This window comes from Cupressus sempervirens, chromosome 11 (assembly GCF_028749045.1).
Source record: "Cupressus sempervirens isolate cs-2001-9-10 chromosome 11, ASM2874904v1, whole genome shotgun sequence".
In the NCBI taxonomy this organism is placed as follows: domain Eukaryota; kingdom Viridiplantae; phylum Streptophyta; class Pinopsida; order Cupressales; family Cupressaceae; genus Cupressus; species Cupressus sempervirens.
Genome location: NC_143128.1, coordinates 306,379,776 through 306,398,626, shown reverse-complemented (window position 1 = coordinate 306,398,626; position 18,851 = coordinate 306,379,776). Strand labels below are relative to the sequence as shown.

The 18,851-nt window shown below is 32.6% G+C and overlaps 1 pseudogene; it reads right to left on the bottom strand.

Annotated features, from left to right (window-relative positions):
- Positions 1 to 6,107: 6,107 nt before the first annotated feature.
- On the bottom strand, positions 6,108 to 6,723 carry LOC149529351 (receptor homology region, transmembrane domain- and RING domain-containing protein 2-like; annotated as a pseudogene).
- Positions 6,724 to 18,851: the final 12,128 nt, after the last annotated feature.

Genomic DNA, 18,851 nt, shown 5'->3' with positions numbered 1-18,851 from the left:
GATTCTTTTTCAAAGGAGAATTGATAGAATTGGATCTCACAATCACTACCACCATTTAGCCTATTATAGGATCAGATCATTGTCTAGTCAATATTGAATTAATAGAACCTATAAAACATAATAGGAATCCCTTCAAATGTGAAAAGATGTGGTGGTTAGATAAAAAATTCATGGAAAACTTTAAACAATGGTGGGATGAAGGCAAGTTTACATTGAAATTATAGGTGGGAAGATTTACTTCTAAGGGGGGTGGGGGGTGGTGAATCAAAAGTAATAGTATTTAACCTCTAAAACTTTTAACAGAGATCATTCACATGCATCTACGATATCTAATTAACATAAAAGTAAAGACATGCATGAAAATAGATAACACAAGATTTTGATTGCCTAGAAACCCTCCAAATTGAGAAGGTAAAACTAGGGTGGGGATGACACCCACAAATTATCACTGCAAGAATATGTAACTAATTAAGGTTACAAAGTTTGACCACTTTCAATGGTCTACCTTGTGAAAGGCCTGCCCTATTAAAGGCTTTACACTCTGTTAAAAGTGACCTAGTTAAAGGATTTACATACACTCTCTTGGAATGTTACCCTGTTAAAGGATATAGCACCTTATTAAAGGTGAACAACATGACTGTTCCTATCATCATAGGATTTTCATTCCTAATATAATGGCTAAAAACTATTAGAATGTGTTGACATGATGACTTACAATCTTCAATTGTTGATTCTAGATCCTTGTTTTGCTCAGTCTATTCTAATCCTTCTTGATCTGATATATCTCTACTCGAAGTTCTAATACTCTATTTTAACCAACTAGATTCTGAATTGCTGCTCTTCCTCTAAGTCCTTGTACCCCTCTGAACATTGCTAGCATTCTCCCATAGAACTCTCACTCATGCATGAACTATGAGGTATAGTCCTCCTTTTAAAGGCTTTGAAGACTTAGGGTTAGGTATGAATCTATGATCAATATTCATCCTTCTTTTCCCACTCAAATCTTTACACTTTTCCTATTAGTTGCATGCTTTCTCCATTTTTTTATTGGCTTCATGCTGATTACATATGGAATGTAAAAGATTCAATCTTATCTTTTAGATCCTTCAAGATTCATCCACTAGTACAAAAAAAACAATATATTACTAAATAAAGTACTAAAAATTGTAGATATGTGACTAATTTTGATCACGTGACCAATGGTAGTTTATTGCAATACATTAATCTCCCAATCAAATTTATGACTAAACTATTTTAATCACTGATAAGGTCATTAATTTAGTCATTTATTGTTGTTATTTGGTAGTTTATATGGTACTTTATTTGGTAATTTTAGTAGTTTATTTGGTAGTTTTTTGGGTAGCATATATGGTAGTATATTTGGTAGTTGATTTAGTAGGATATTTGGTAGTTTTTGGGTAGAATATATGGTAGTTTATTTGGTAGTATATATGGTAGTATATATGGTAATATATTTGGTAGTTTATTTGATAGTGTATTTAATAATTAATTTAGTCATATTAAGGCATGATGGGATTGAACCACCATCCTCCTACTTATAAAGTAGGTGCTCTTCCATTGAGCTAGTACCCTTTAAAGAATAATGCAAAAAGTTGACAAAGTTTTCTTCCCAACATTAGATCTATCATGATCATGGTCACTATAACATGATACACTCTTCTCAAAGAACACAAATTTTAGTTATTATGAAAAACAATAATATAAGTTTTTATCAATAACAATTCAACAATTTTAAATTATTTTGTTTAAGAATTTTAAAATTATATTTCATGTCAATTATAGTTCTCTAAATTACTATAGTGATAGACTCGTATAAAATATAATTTGGAGCACTTTGGTCACACACAAGTATTATTTCTTGTGCTAACTTTTTAGAAAAAGATACAAATGATTATGCAATTTAAGTCATGAAAATAGACCTTTGCATTAAATTAAAACATCAAACCCCATTAAAAAATCACATCAAACCAACTATTTTTTTTCTTTTTATAGTCTCTACAATAATTGAGACTAGCTTGTGTGCATTGCAAAAATAAAGTCACTTGTTGTAATGATGAAATGTAATCACCATAATAATACCAATGTCAAGAGCATGGAAAAGCTATAGATAGAAACATATAATTGAACTTTTTCGCTGAAAGATAAATACAAGGAATTATACAAGAAAAATTTAAGACTAGTTGTATTGTCCTCAGACAATCAGTTTGTAAAAACATTTAAGAAAAGTTTTTTTTTTATAATTGAGTCACAATTCAAGAAAATTTAACAAATAATTAAATCATGCATTTGGCTTTTATAAAATGGATACCTTATGAATATATTTAAGAGCAACTCTAGTTTGATCATCCGAATTTGAATTTGGTTTCATCACAACACATTGGATGCAAACTCCCCACATAAATCCTAGATGGGAAGGGCATGTTGGACTATTGCTAGATGCTTCTATATTAGCTAGAAAAGAGTGACAATGCATGAAATAACAGTAAATCATTTTCAATCAAATGTACAAAAACATGAAACAAATAGACCTTTAAAATAGACATTAAAAGCATTTCATGAAATCCTATTTTTAGATACCTTTAATGTCTTTGGGAATAGAAGCTTGCACCTCTTTGCTTCCCATAGGCATCACTCATCCATCACAAAATCTCTTTCTTTCTGTTCTGATTATACCCAAAGAAAAAACATTGTAATGTAATATTTGGAAACTTTTATAGGAGAAAAATACACAAAAGATAAAAAAACAATAATTAATACTTACTATCAATATCTTTTTCAAATTATATTTTTTGCAAATACGAACACTAGAGATGCTAAATTCTTAAGACAAGACACTTGAGCATAGAGTTCCATAGCAATTTTGCTTGCAGGAGAGGTATGATTTTCAATAAAATGTGTAATTTTGGGTACTTCATCTTATAAAATTTGTGCACAAAAAATATAGAAATTACTATATTTGGATTTCTACTTTCCATCTATTCTATTGTTTTGCACTCTATTTAATCCATGCTAATGTAAAATTCCTAGTTGACATTAAAATTTGTACCTTGCTACTTCCAAAAATAGATAGCTTGACAAAATAGCCTAAGATCTACTAAAACACTTCTTCAAAATATTTTAAATTTTTACATTTACTTTTAGGGGTTTACAACATATTTCTTTATAGTTCTCCACTATTAATCTATAATTATGGTGGATTAATTCTATTTGGTGCATTTTAAGGATTGTTGTTTGATTTGTCAAACTAGACTTCTAAATTTAGCATTAGAAGGTAATAATAATCTTTGAATCACTGCAAGCAATGTAGTATCAAAAGTTTAGGCTTGATGTGTTGTGAGGTACTAAATTTTGTTGTTACAAGATTTTTAAAGAAAATAAGAAAGGGTACTTTGTGTTACTTCAACCAAATATAGTAGTTTATAAAATTAAAAATTATTTTGAGTTCGATCCACCTAACTTACAAATTTTTGTTAGGTTTATAGTTTTCTGGTCCAAATAGCCAAAGCCTACTATTGCAATGATATTGTAAGTATATAAACCTTATTTTCCAATAGCTATCGGCACAAAATTAATAATAGCACCATTTTTGTTGTCTCAAAATATCACATAAATTGATTTAAAAGGCAACCTCAAAATAAATGCAAAGATAATTCCTCTATATTTTATTATTGAAATTTCTTATATTTCACACTTTTGAATTGAATTCATGATTTCATTGGCCTTAAATACTTTGTTTGTTAATTCTCCAAGTGAGCGCTAGCCAACAAAATATTATTTATAGGGGTACGATAGTTGACAACTTAACAATGAGTGTTGTAGAGTGGTAGAATACCCATAAGTTGGCAAGCTATAGAAGGTAGGTAGTATATACTATAGGTGTTTCATCCTTATATGTATTTTTATCTTGCTGATTTTGTTCTCAGTGTTGCTAATGCTCTTGGAATGGAAAGATTGGCTATTTTTGTTGACACTCGGGTCAGTTTGGCCCATATTGTTCATTTTGACATACATTTTTCTATTCTTGGTGATGTTGATTCTCTTCCTTAATCTTCTATGACTGCTATTTTCAGTAATTTTGGGGATTTTTATTCTCCTTCTGACTATGATTGTGTTGGTGGTGGTGTTGATATTCTTGTTGTTGGGAACCTAAAACTTGGGCATGTATAGGATGAGGAGATGATGATAGAGACATTTTGGAGATTATATTTTATGGTAGACTTGTAAACCAGTAAATAAGGCTCACACTACAAAAGACACAAAGAGCAAGAATTCAAAGGCATTTTTTAACAACATGACGTTAACATTGGAAAAGATGAGGCACATAGCTTAACTATTTTTTACTTAACAATTATCAAGAAAATTATATGTATTTTTGAGCAATTGATGAGCTTAAAACCATTGGCACAAATATGATTTGAATCATGAATAATAACTCCAATTTTTATTGCAGAAATATTAAAGAAAAATCACAAATTGGCATTGTTCCTAATTCTATCATTGAAAAAAGTACAATTTCACAAAACATTGTTGACTATCACAACTACCCCTATTCTCTCACTTCTTTTTAGCCTAGTTGCATTAAAATTATAGGTTTGACAAATTTCAATTCTTCCTTGTTGGTAGGATTTGTATGGGATAGACTCATGCATCCAACACATTTTTCTTTTTATTTTTGTATGATGATAGGAAAGGGGTTCTTTCCCTCACTATGACAGGTTGCCTATGCATTGAAACTATGGTTATAGGAATGGGAGTTTCTATTAATCAAGCCAAATCAAATATAAGAATGGAAATAGCATGGAAATATTTTGATTTAACTTTTAAGTTATTGTCGAACTATGGTGTAATGCTGATGTGGGACCACATGGCCACATATTAGTTTGCAAATACAATGTGCAATATTTTTGACCTATGCATGTGTTCTATCTATTCTTCCACATCTTTTGAGAATTTATAATATTGGATATTGATGACTCATTCAATGGTTGAAATACTAGTTTTTGTAGTGGATGAACATAAATTTTAGGGTATAATTATCTATGAGACTAAATCCCCTCACTGTCCATCAAATTGATTTATATTCTACTTGTTTGACAAAATTTTGTACGAAATGGTGAGAGAATAGATCACAAACAACAACTATAATTAAAGGGAGTGAAGAGAATGGACAAATGTATATTTTCAGTCCCTTGTTCTACATAAATCCTATTCTACAAATTTTTTGTAATTGACATTACTCCAATAAACTAGATGTTACTTTTACCTTTGTACACTATATTTGACACATTTTCCAATATTTTACCAATGCTACTTATTCTTTAATATCCTAATTATTTCTTATTTTAAACTAGGTGATGAATTCTATTGATCCATTTCCATGACATGTATTTACTATGAAATGGTAACTAGAGTTATTTGTCAATGACCTTTTCTCTACTTGATAAAACATTGCAAACATTTGATCCAATGATAGAACATATACAACATTAAAATTCTCCCAAATGACTATTTCTTAAAGGAGTGAGGAACCAGGTAAAAAAATAGGGGAAACCAAGTAAAAATAATAATATTTTCCCTACCTATATGGTAGGGTTAGAGGTGAGAAGAAGATAAACACCAACACCATCAAATGCCTTTTTGCAAGAGCCCTCAGTAAGAGTCTGCCAAAGACCCTTAGGTTTCCCAATTCTAGTAGTCTACATTTGAGCTAATGCTGTGTCTAGTGGCTTTCCAAAACAAAGTGAAACAATACTAGAATATTTAAGACAATGAAAATTAACAAGTTATACATAAAATAATGTAATACAATTAATCATATTTAATAGAAAAAAATCTATGATCAAATTTTACTCATAAATACAAGAGTTTCAGAGCCATTACAAAAATATTAGGAAACTTACTACTGAATGCCAAGGATGGAAAGACCATCTCAAGCACTATGCCAAAGGCCAATTTGCATAAGCAATCATTGGTAAATCTGTGGCCTCACAGTAGAAAAGTGAGAACCATATGAAGTCATTTTTTCTAATGCATAGATAGTTACACCCAGATTCTTGATATCCTAATAAAGAGCACACTAAATTGAATTAAGATATCACAGCCCCTAATGTATTACAAAAAGGAATGGATGGAGAAAGAGTGAATAAAAAACCAAATTTTGGAGATCTTCATAAGGAATTTTGTGAAAAAAATACTACAGATTGAACATTACAAGGCAGAAAAGATGCATTTCTAATGTTTCCAATGTTGATGCTCAAATTGGAGAAATCACCATGGGAACCTAATGTATGGACATTGTATGATGATGCAATATGAGAATATGATGATTTAGCATCAGGAAGTAGGGAAATTGAAGGTCTATATATTGATGGAGATTCTATTGAGGATGACAATGTTGACTGGCCCTACAAAGAGACTGAAGAATCTATAGACAAAAGTAGGATGCTCTTTGTCACTAGGAGATCTACTATAGTTACATGTTTTGCACCACATTTAAATTCAAGGAGAAATGTCCACCAACTTGTGAGCCATGAGTCTATATAGAGAGCATAAAATTTATGGTAGCAAGGTAAGATGCATAATTTCTCTATAGATTTATAATATTCAAGACATAGAGCATAGGTTTCTAACATGGAGTTGTCATCACATGACAAATGTGAATGTTAGACTTGGTAAAATTTCTGTGAGTTTCTCCACACTCATGAACATGAAAATGAATAACTTTACTTGAGAATTATTTGGCTATCAATTTCTTCTCTCAGGTAGCAGTGCAGAGCAATATTCAATTCTAGATTGAAAAACCAAGCTTAACATAGCATTAGATGCAACAAGAGGTAAACATTGTTTTGTCATAAAGATAAATGTGAAGGCTAGACTGATTTGTCTAATCCTACCTATGATATTTTTAAGGGCTGGAATACCTACATGTAAATTTCATGCCAAGAATAATTCATAGAGATATAAAGACTGCGAACATTCTTTTGGACAACAAATTAACTGAAAAACCAGAAAATTTTGGTCTTTCAAGAATAACTATTGATGGAGAAGCTTCTCATGTGACAACTACTTGAAAGAAGTAACCAATAGTTTTGTATAAAAATATAGATTGCAAGAAGGGAAGCCATTAAAACAAGATAAGCAAGGACATTATCATTACTCCTCATGATGTATTGAGGAAGGGAATAATCCAAAATTCCATATTTGGTTCTCCAACATATCTCAAGAGAATTTGACCAACCACCTTTGAGACAAATACTGCATTTATCAAGTAGCACCCCTAAAGTCCCCACCCATTGCAACCAAAGTATTTCCATGATCATTTTTGTAGAGGATGACCGCTTTAAATCCTGCACTTTGTGCATTTCAAATTTTACTCTCAAAGTTGCATTTACCTCTTTCAATCAATGCAAATTGTGACTATACACCTTCTCCTAAAACTATTTTGTTTCTTAGTGGAGAATAACTATTAGATCTTTCTTCTCTGTAAATTATCCCAATGTTTTAGTGACTCATAATCCCCAGTGTTGAGTGAAACAATTGACATCATAGGATACTGGTCTTGAAATTGAAGTGTACCCCGCCAAGTCTAATTAGACCTCCAAAATGCATTACTCTATTGGGGGCAGCCATAAAAGCTCTTCAAGAGAAGGAAAGACTTGTGCAGATGTATGCCACATAATCTCCAATTTTCTCATTCATTCTGGGACAAATAATCAAACTGAAGTTATAACGATCTAGTTTGAAGTATAAGTTAAAATCCTCTTCTACGCCAGAAACAATACAATACATGTTGAGGAGGAAGCAATGTGGCTTTGGTTTGGGGAATTATAGATGGTTTTGTCTCCTTAGTTGAATAACATCAAGAAATGGTTAGCCTGTATCGTTACCCTCCATCGAAATAATAAATAATTGTAATCTCAAAAGAAAGTGAAATAGAACTATCAACATTTCTAGTTACATGCTTAGTAATAATAACTTAATTTGTAAATGTGTAGTTGTGATTAGATTAGAAAAAATTGAAGTGGTGTGATACTTTAGATTTAGTTTTAATACCTTTTCATCCTCATATAAATATAAGATGTAAAATCAAACAACAAACATGATCTTACAATAATTATCACACAAGAAGATTATATGCTTACACATTGGATATACTGCAAATAAATAGTTTTTTGAAGTATTGAAGCAAGATAAATCCACCATTTCTAGGTCTATAGGGTAAGATAGAAGTGCATCACTTCTAGAATATCCCTTGCACACTTCATCTTCTATATTGTATTTCCTACAACTTACGACATCTCGTTCTTATCTTTCAACTAAAAATTATTTTTGTTGTCTACCAGTCATGGTTTGCACATAGTTTTTTTATAAGATCTCCCATACCTTATCTACTAAGGATTCTTAGCTTAGAAGAATGATAATAAGATAGGATAGATTTTTGGTTATACTTAATACTTTAGTTATTTTCTTTTTTTCAATAAAAAAACTTCTTGAGGTAATGCTTGTTACAAGTAATAGCAAAAAAAATATGACCTAAAAATGTAATCTATTATTACTATACAAAAAAATAGCAATTTGATTGCTGCAACTAGGTAAAAATATATCATGGCACAAACTTGACAGGTTATCAGATTTGAACAATGTGAAAATTGTTATCCATTACCAACCAGACATATCTTGATAAGTAGGATATATTTTTCTATAGCAAGTCAAATTGTGATATTTCTATCAGGATTTAACTGTGTAGTTTTTGAATCAAACTCATTGACCCATGTTTCACAAGTAGCATTTTACATGTACCCATTTGTCATGAGAATGAATGGAACACTTAACACTTATTTCTATAGAACTCTTAGCACATACATATTTTGTTTTCAAATACTTTGTAAAAACAATAATAAAGTTCACATATAGAAAAGAAAATAGGAGGAAAAGAAAGACAACTAATGCAGATAATAGAAAACCCATAAGTACTACAAAATGTAGTAATTTTCGCTTGATTGGCAAGTTCTAAAGACTGTTGAATGATGGGGGCATGTGCCAATTAAGATACAAGAAATCCTTTTGGATCTTTAACATCCCTAACTGGATCCTCTTTCTTTTTAGCTTTGTAAAGTTGAGAATATATTGGAGTATATCTTGTAGTCTCTTTAGGTTTGGAATTTCCACCTCCTCCTCCTCCTAAAGTTTTACAATAAGGACTGTATGTAGACTTCTGGGTTAGTACAACATACATATTATTTGATAAATGTGGTGATACTTTGAAAACTATTACAACCTTTATAATTATATTTTTAAAATAGATTTATACAACTCAATAGTGGATAGCTAATAATGTTTTATTTATTTTACTTATCACTTGATCTATCTTTATGTTTTGATCAAATATTCTACCACATCTTTCATTGTAGTTCTTTCTTGTTAATTGTTACTCTATAACCCATTGATAGGCCCTAATTTGGAAATATATTGATTTAATAAAAAATTATCAAATCATTTTCCATGTAAGCTACACGATATATATGTAGAGCCAAAACACATAATTATTTGATAAATTTTGAGGAAAGAAAATCTAATTGACATATAGGCTAGTTTTATATTTTTAATTGTTCTATTTGTATATATCAATTAAATTAATATGAATTAATATGCACCGTGCCAAGTGGTGTGTCTAAAAGTGGTTTAGATTTTTCTCTAAAAGTGGTTTAGGCTTGTCTAAAATAAATAGTAGGGATCTCTCTATATTTTCTGGATCTAAGGAAATGCATAACCAACACATAATTTTTACATTAGACATAGTAAAATTATTGTCTTGAGATTTGAAAGTATTATTTCTTAAAATGAACAAAAATGCAAGCAATAATGTGTGCTTTTTTCCTTGTTTGTATTACATCTACATATTAAGATTTAAATTTTTTAAGTTATGCATATTTGGAAAGAGTATGACCTTCACAATGATCATTTTCAATAAAGGTTTGTGTGAATGAATATTTGATCATGTTCTCATTCACAAGTTATTTGCAATATCATTGTTATTTATTAGTATTCCAGTTGTGTCTAAGGTTGATAATGCATCTTTGTTTGTCCTCATGTTATTATACAAACTCTTGCCATACGATCTTTCGTATATGGGGTTTTATTTGATTTTTGTTTGGTAGTGCAAATGGTTGTTTAGGCCATTTGTAGGAAAAGCATGAAGCATCAAGAAGGAAGGACCAAAAGGAAACAAAGAGTAATTTAAAACAATTAGAAAAACTCACCTATTGCAAGAGGTCTCCATCAAATCTACAGGAGGAGGAAGCTCGTGAAGATCTACAAAATTCTTTCCAAACCCTAACCTTTATTCGCAACTACAGAACAAGAAAAATAATACAAAAATTGATTAACATTAGTGGCCGGTGCCTATCAGTAGGATTTTTACCCTAATAAGTGCTTGATTGCAACATAATTTTAACAAAAAAATTAACTAATGTAATGCTATCCTATTATTTGTTGATTGTGACATAATTTTAACAAAAAGTTTAACTAATGTAATGCTATCATATTATTTATTATAATTTATATGGTAAAATTAAATAATTTTAATAGATTTATTAAAGTATATTTTATCAAAAAGTTTAATATATATTTATTATTTTCTTATGGTTGGAAATTTTTTGTGCATGCAATGTAATATCAAACATTCTAAAATGACATTCAAAATTTTGTTATAAATTATAAGACATAATTAGACATGATAAAGAAATTGCATACATGTTATAAGAAAGGAATCTTTCTTAATTTTTATAGGTTCTATTATTCATTCTAGTGGTGTATTACTATCAGTTAAGAATTCTTGTAAATAAGAACAAGATTTTTGGAGTTTTTGTTAATTTTTGCATGCGTTTGAAGGTAAAGTATAATGTGAAGATTTAAATATTTCCAAAGACATGGGGTACTATTAGGATTATTAGATAGAAATATAATAATTACATTCAAATTAATGAGGAAAAGTTTATTCTAGGTCGAATAGGCTACCCATAATAATAGGTACATAAATTAACGATGTGTCACTAAAAATTTTAAAATATATTTTGCAAATTGAACAACAAAAGCAAAGTCACATCTCTTTACTGAGAGAAGGAGAAAAAGAAAATGTAATGTTTTCAATATAGGTATCTTTGTTGGAAAATGAAGATGGGGTAATTGAGAGGGGAGGGGTGAATCAATTACCACAAAAACAAATTCAACAATCCCAAAGATGCCTTAAACTTAGTTGCTGCTGCTACTCGGTAAACACATAAATTACTGCTTAAAATTTGATAGATGTTTAGTTAATTTATTAAGCATTTATTGAAATAAGCAACCATGCAAAAGAAAGTAATCATGAACACAGTAGACACCAGATTTACGTGGAAACCCAATATGGGAAAAACCACCAGCAACTAGTCACCAATTTTCACTCTTCTGAAGTGAGCCCTGTTAGGAGCCAACCTTGTTAAAGGTTACAAAACACACTGTTAGGTGTGACCCTGTTAGAGGATTTAATCACCCTGTTAGGAGTGGCCTTGTAAGAGGTCTTTAGAACAATTCAACTGAATTGCCACCCTGTTAAAGGATTTATGGAATGGCTGTTAAACCAACTCCGTTAGGAGATTTTGGAATCACTGTTACAATGGTTAGAAAGCAATAATGAATGATCTGAAAATACATGCAACTTATCTTTCTAAATACAGATCTCAGTTTAGCTCCACAAGATCCTTACTGATTAAATATATCTTTGCAGCTCCAAGATTTCCCTCTGCTCAACTCTGCTTAGGCACACACAAGTCTCTTCCTTGCACTTCCTTGCACTATCCGTATACACTCTCTATTCCACACTTTTCCACATCTTGAGCACCTCTTTATATACTATACATAATACTAGGTCGGCCCAACCAACTTGACAAAACATATTCCAAAGTCGGCTTGAACTAACAATCAAAACAAAATTCTTCACTGGCCGACGCTGCTTGGTCAATACAGAACAAAAAAAAAACTGCTTCTTGTGTTAACCGGCAGAACTCGATAAAAACTACAATTACTGGGGAATTCGGTAAACCTGCCACTTCCTTTGGAAACCGACTAGACTCGGTAAAAGCTGTCTTCGACTACTAAGTGAGCTCGATGAAAACTAAGCTTTCCTTAGCTTACCGTGCGAACTCGGTTAACACTAATCATCCGCTACAAAATCCTGTGATACTCGAGTGATCTCGGTAAGAACTAAACTTTCCTTAGCTTACCGTGCGAACTCAGTTAACACTAACTCACTGTGTGACATACAGGAACGCTCGATATACACTGCAAAAGGCTTTACTGACCGACTGAGCTCGGTAGACTCTGTAAACTATTTTGCTGACCGATAGAACTCGGTAGACTCTGTCTGATAACTGATATGGCATTTGTGTAACATCAAAGACAACACACAATTACTTAATTGTATCCAAAAATCTCCCTCTTTGGCATTGATGGCTACACAACATGTCATAGCAGAAATGAAATTTGAAAGCAAGTCTATAGCAACACAACACAATTAACAATTCTCCCTCTAAGATAGATAACTCTCCCTCTTACAGTAATCTCCCTCTGTGAAGGAATTACATAATCAAATTTTGGAAAGATATGACAGTAAAACTCTCCCTCTTTGACAACACATGCCAAAGACAATCCAATTTCAATGAATTTCATTGTACCTTTAGTACTGATTCATATGCAATATTTCCTTGATTTGCTGCATCAACTGATGATTGTTCAATTTTGTAAGAGCTGATGCATCACTAAAACTTATTTTTAGTGAACTTCAGATAGGAGAATGACCCCTAACTTACCTCTGAGATACAAAAATGCATCCTTAGGTAAAGGCTTTGTGAATATGTCAGCAATCTGTTCCTTTGTATGGACATATTCCAATCTGATTTCCTTATCCTGCACCAATTATCAAACAAAGTGATACTTGATTACAATGTGCTTAGTCTTAGAATGCATTACTGGATTCTTAGATATGTTGATTGCACTTGTATTATCACAAAACATGACAACTGGTTCCTTGATTTCCATCTTCATGCCTTGTAGCAATTGCTTGAACCAAACAATATTAGAACAGTTTACTACTACAACAACATACTCTGCCTCTGCTGTTGATTGAGATGTACAATTTTGCTTTTTGCTTGTCCAAGAAACCAACCTCTTTCCAAGAAAGAATGCACCTCCACTTGTGCTTTTTCTGTTGTCAAGGTTTCCTGCCCAATCAGCATCAGTAAACACTTTTAAGTCTAGGTTTGCTCCAAATTTATACCATAATCCATAATCTTCAGTTCCTTTCAGATATCTCATTATCCTCTTGATTGCCATCATGTGATTTTCTCTTGGTTTGGCTGAAAATCTTGCCACAATTCCAACTGCAAGAGCAATATCTGGCCTAGTATGAACTACATATTGCAACTTTCCAATCATAGATCTGTACAATGTTTGATCTATTTCCTTTGAATCATCTTCTTTGGTAAGTTTTAGTCCAGTACACATGGGAGTTCCAACTGGTTTACATTCTTCCATACCAAACTTTTTCAATATCTCTTTGATGTATTTTGCTTGAGTGATGTAGATGCCATTCTTGTTCTACTCAATTTGAATTCCAACAAAGAATTTCATTTCACTGAAAATTGACATTTCAAATTCTTTGCTCATTTGTTCTGAAAATTCTTTGCAAAGATCATCATTCCCTGTGAAAATAGTATCATCTACAAATATTTCTGCCAGGACAATCTTATTTTCTGGTCCTTCCTTGATATACAAACTACTGTTATCATTATTTCTCTGAAATCCAATTTGAATAAGATAGCTATGCAATCTTTCATACCATGCTCTAGGGGCTTGTTTCAGACCATACAGTGCCTTGTGCAATTTGCAAACCATGTTCTTTTTATTTGGATCTATAAAACCTTCAGGTTGTTCAATGTAGACCTCTTCATCCAGTATACCATTTAGAAATGCTGACTTGACATCCATCTGATAAACTTTAAATCCTTTGTAAGCAGCATATGCTAATAAGGTTCTAACACCTTCCAATCTAGCAACGGGAGCAAAATTTTCTCCATAATCTATGCCTTCCTCTTGAGAATATCCTTTGCACACTAATCTAGCTTTGTTTCTTGATACTTTACCATTTTCATCCAACTTATTTCTGAAAACCCACTTTGTACCGATTACATTTTTGTCTTTAGGACTAGGTACAAGAGTCCATGTCTTGTTTTTCTCTATCTGCTCTATTTCTTCATTCATTGCTTCAATCCAATTATCATTTTCTAATGCATCTTTGACAGTTCTAGGTTCAAAATCAGCAAGTAAACAAGTACCTTTCAACTTACTTCTTGTGATGGTTCCTTCAGATTTATTTCCAATGATCTGATCTGCTGAATGATGTCTCCTGACATACTTGGCTAGAACAGGTTCTTTTTCTTTTGGATGAATCTTGTCGTTATCTTCTTGCATTTCTCCTTCATGCTCGGTTTGGTCTGGCTCGGTATCAACTGGCTTGGTATGCACATGCTCAGTTACCTCTGGCTCGGTAGACGTTGGCTCGATAGATGTTGGCTCGGTAGATGTTTCCTGCAACTCGGTTAGTGATGACTTGGTAGAAGAAGGTTTTTGATTCTCAGATGCAGTTGATATTATATCCAGTTCACTGAAGACGAATCTTTTGTAATCTTTTGGTTCTCTTCTGCTTTCTTCTTTAGTCTTTTATGCAAACTCATCAACTTTCACATGTATACTTTCTATGACTTTGTGAGTAGATAAGTTCAAGCATCTATATGCTTTACTCTTGCATGAGTATCCAAGAAATATACCTTCATCACCTTTTACATCAAATTTACCTTTTCTAGATTCTTTCAAGATATAACATTTGCTTCCAAATACTTTCAGATAACTTACATTGGGTTTATAGCCATACCATAATTCATAGGGAGTTTTGAATGAGTCTTTTTTCAACTGTACTCAGTTTAAGGTATGAACTGCTGTACTGATAGCCTCCTTCCAGTATTTGATAGCAACATTCTTTTCTATCATCAAGGTTCTTGCACAATCCATGATGGATCTGTTCCTTCTTTCAGCTATGCCATTTTGTTTAGGAGTACCTGGTGCTGAAACCTGTCTTTTGATTCCTCTTTCAATACAAAAGTTATTGAATTCATGTGAAATAAATTCACTACCTCTGTCTGACCTTAGGCATTTCAATATTTTCCCTGTTTCTTTTTTTACTCTTGCCAAATACCATTTGAACTTTTCAAATGCTTCTGATTTGTTCCTTAGGTACATGACGGTCATCATTCTTGAATAATCATCAACAAAAAGAATAAAATATTTTTCACCAGTATAGCTTTCAGTTCCAATAGGTCCACATAAGTCAGTATGCACAATTTCTAATAAATCTTTAGACTGATAATTTTTGCTTTTGAAACTAGACTTACCCATCTTTCCAATTTGACAATTCTTGCATAAACCGACCTCTGGTTTCTTTAAATCAGGAATGCCTCTCACTTTCTTGAATTTGCTTATCTTTACCAAATTGTCAAAATTCACATGACATAACCTTTTATGCCATAACCAACTCTCTTCTACTTGAGCAATAAAACATGAATGTTCACCAAGTTCAAGATAGAACAAGTTACCTTTAGTTTGAGTACCAGATCCAATCAGCTTTCCTTTACCATTCAGCAGTCTTGCTTTGCCTTGGATGAATTCTACTTTAAGTCCATTGTTGAGTAACTATGCCACACTCAACAAATTGTGCTTTAGGCCTTCTACCCAATAAGCATTATCACATACAAGTTCCTGGGTTAGAGTGATTCTTCCTTTTCCTTTGATGCAACAAGGTTCATTGTTTCCAAATCTTACACTGCCACCATCATACTCTTCAAATTGATCAAACTTTGTTTTATCTCCAGTCATATGATGTGAGCAGCCACTATCAATGATCCATGTATCATTCTTACTTATGTGAGAGATGAGTGCCATTTCTTCATTGTCAGATTCATCTTTTACAACAATGTAAACAATCTCATCCTCTTCTTTATCATTAGAATCATTAGAATCTTTAGCCATAAAACATGATTTCTTACTTTTATCCTTAAATGATTTGAGATCTTTCTTACTGCTCCATTTATTATCTTTCTTTTCATCTTTATCTTTCTTGTTTGGACACCTTGCAGCAATATGACTGACTTCTTCACATGAAAAGCAGATTAGGGGTACTTTACCTTTGTATTTACCTCTTCCTCTTGAATATTTCCTTGCAAGTCGAGCTTCAATTACTTCAAGGTCACTGTCAAAACTCTGATCTGATTGATCTTCACTCTCTGACTGAGATTCCTTCTTCTTCTTGCCTTTGTCCTTGAGTGAAAGCTTGGCTTCAAATGCAGACTCAATGTTCTTTGCAGCTGGAACATAATTATCAAAATTATCTAGTTCAAATGCTGTCAATCTTCCAACTATGGCCTCTAGGTTTATCTTGTGATTGGCCTCACAGCTTCTTTCTTGAATGGCTGATACCCTGATGGCATAAACTGGAAGTAGAGTTCTAAGAACTTTACTTATGACTGTCTCTTCACTGATACTTCCTCCAGAAGCTTTGATAGCACTGACACATGCTTTAATTCTTTCAACATATTTGGCAATGTTTTCATCTTCTTTCATTTTCATCTGATCGAACTGTCCTCTCAAACTTTTAGCTTTGGCTCTTTTGACATTTTCATCTCCACCATAGATCTCTTTCAGTCTTTCCCACATTTCATAGGTAGTAGTGTAGTCCTTGACATCATCAAACTCTTCATAACTCAAGGCAGATGCAATATCAATCATCATAATGTTATAAGTCTTCTTTATAGCAATGTCATTGATTGATAATGTACCTAATGGTTCTACATATTCCTCATCAAGATATTTCAGACCAGTGTCACCAATGGAAGCTAGATGAAGTCTCATTAATCCCTGCCATGCTGAGAAGTTGTTTCGGTTAAGCCTTGGGATTTCCCTCTTGTAAGACATCTTGATCTTTGGCTTAGATCTTTGAAATCTCCTCCTGCAAGCACCAAAAGCTCTGATACCAATTGTTGGAAAATGAAGATGGGGTAACTGAGAGGGAAGGGGTGAATTAGTTACCACAAAAACAAATTCAACAGTCCCAAAGATGCCTTAAACTTAGTTGTTGCTGCTACTCGGTAAACACATAAATTACTGCTTAAAACTTGATAGATGTTTAGTTAATTTATTAAGCATTTACTGAAATAAGCGACCATGCACAAGAAAGTAATCATGAACACAGTAGACACCAAATTTACGTGGAAACCCAATATGGGAAAAACCACCAGCAACTAGTCACCAATTTTCACTCTTCTGAAGTGAGCCCTATTAGGAGCCAACCTTGTTAAAGGTTACAAAACACACTGTTAGGTGTGACCCTGTTAGAGGATTTAATCACCCTGTTAGGAGTGGCCTTGTAAGAGGTCTTTAGAACAATTCAACTGAATTGCCACCCTATTAAAGGATTTATGGAATGGCTGTTAAACCAACTCTGTTAGGAGATTTTGGAATCACTGTTACAATGGTTAGAAAACAACAATGAATGATCTGAAAATACATGCAACTTATCTTGCTGAATACAGATCTCAGTTTAGCTCCACAAGATCCTTATTGATTAAATATATCTTTGCAGCTCCAAGATTTCCCTCTGCTCAACTTTGCTTAGGCACACACAAGTCTCTTCCTTGCACTTCCTTGCACTATTCGTATACACTCTCTATTCCACACTTTTCCGCATCTTGAGCACCTCTTTATATACTATACATAATACCAGGTTGGCCCAACCAACTTGACAAAACATATTCCAAAGTTGGCTTGAACTAACAATCAAAACAAAATTCTTCACTGGCCGACGCTGCTTGGTCAATACAGAACAAAAAAAAAACTGCTTCCTGTGTTAACTGGCAGAACTCGATAAAAACTACAATTACTGGGAAATTTGGTAAACCTGCCACTTCCTTTGGAAACTGACTAGACTCGATAAAAGCTATCTTCGACTACCGAGTGAGCTCGGTGAAAACTAAGCTTTCTTTAGCTTACCGTGCGAACTCGGTTAACACTAACCGTCCGCTACAAAATCCTTTGATACCCGAGTGATCTCGGTAAGAACTAAACTTTCCTTAGCTTACCGTGTGAACTCGGTTAACACTAACTCACCGTGTGACATACAGGAACGCTCGGTATACACTGCAAAAGGCTTTACTGATCGATTGAGCTCGGTAGACTCTGTAAACTGTTTTCCTGACCGACAGAACTCGGTAGACTCTATCTGATAACTGATATGGCATTTGTGTAACATCAAAGACAATACACAATTACTTAATTGTATCCAACAATCTTATGATAAAAACATTTCCTTATATGATCTCATATTTGGAGTGAGCCTATCATAGTAATGTTCATTTATTGTTGCTCACTATTTCATTGCACATTTGTTTTTTCCTTATCATAATTTCTATTATCATGAAGATAGTTTGCATTGATATGATAAGAATTCTATTAAAAAGTATAAAATTTAAACAATATAAATGCTAAAAAAATTTAAAAATATTTGAAGGCCTTAAGATAGCATCAAGAGGCATGTCTTCCATAGGCATGTCTTCCACATAGTAGATATTTTTGGTGAATAAGGCCACTAGGGCAACTAAATGACCTAGCAGATTGAGCTTTTTAGAATAATAGAGTTTTGGTGTAATGAAACTTATAGATATAAAAAATATGTAATTTTCTATCAATAA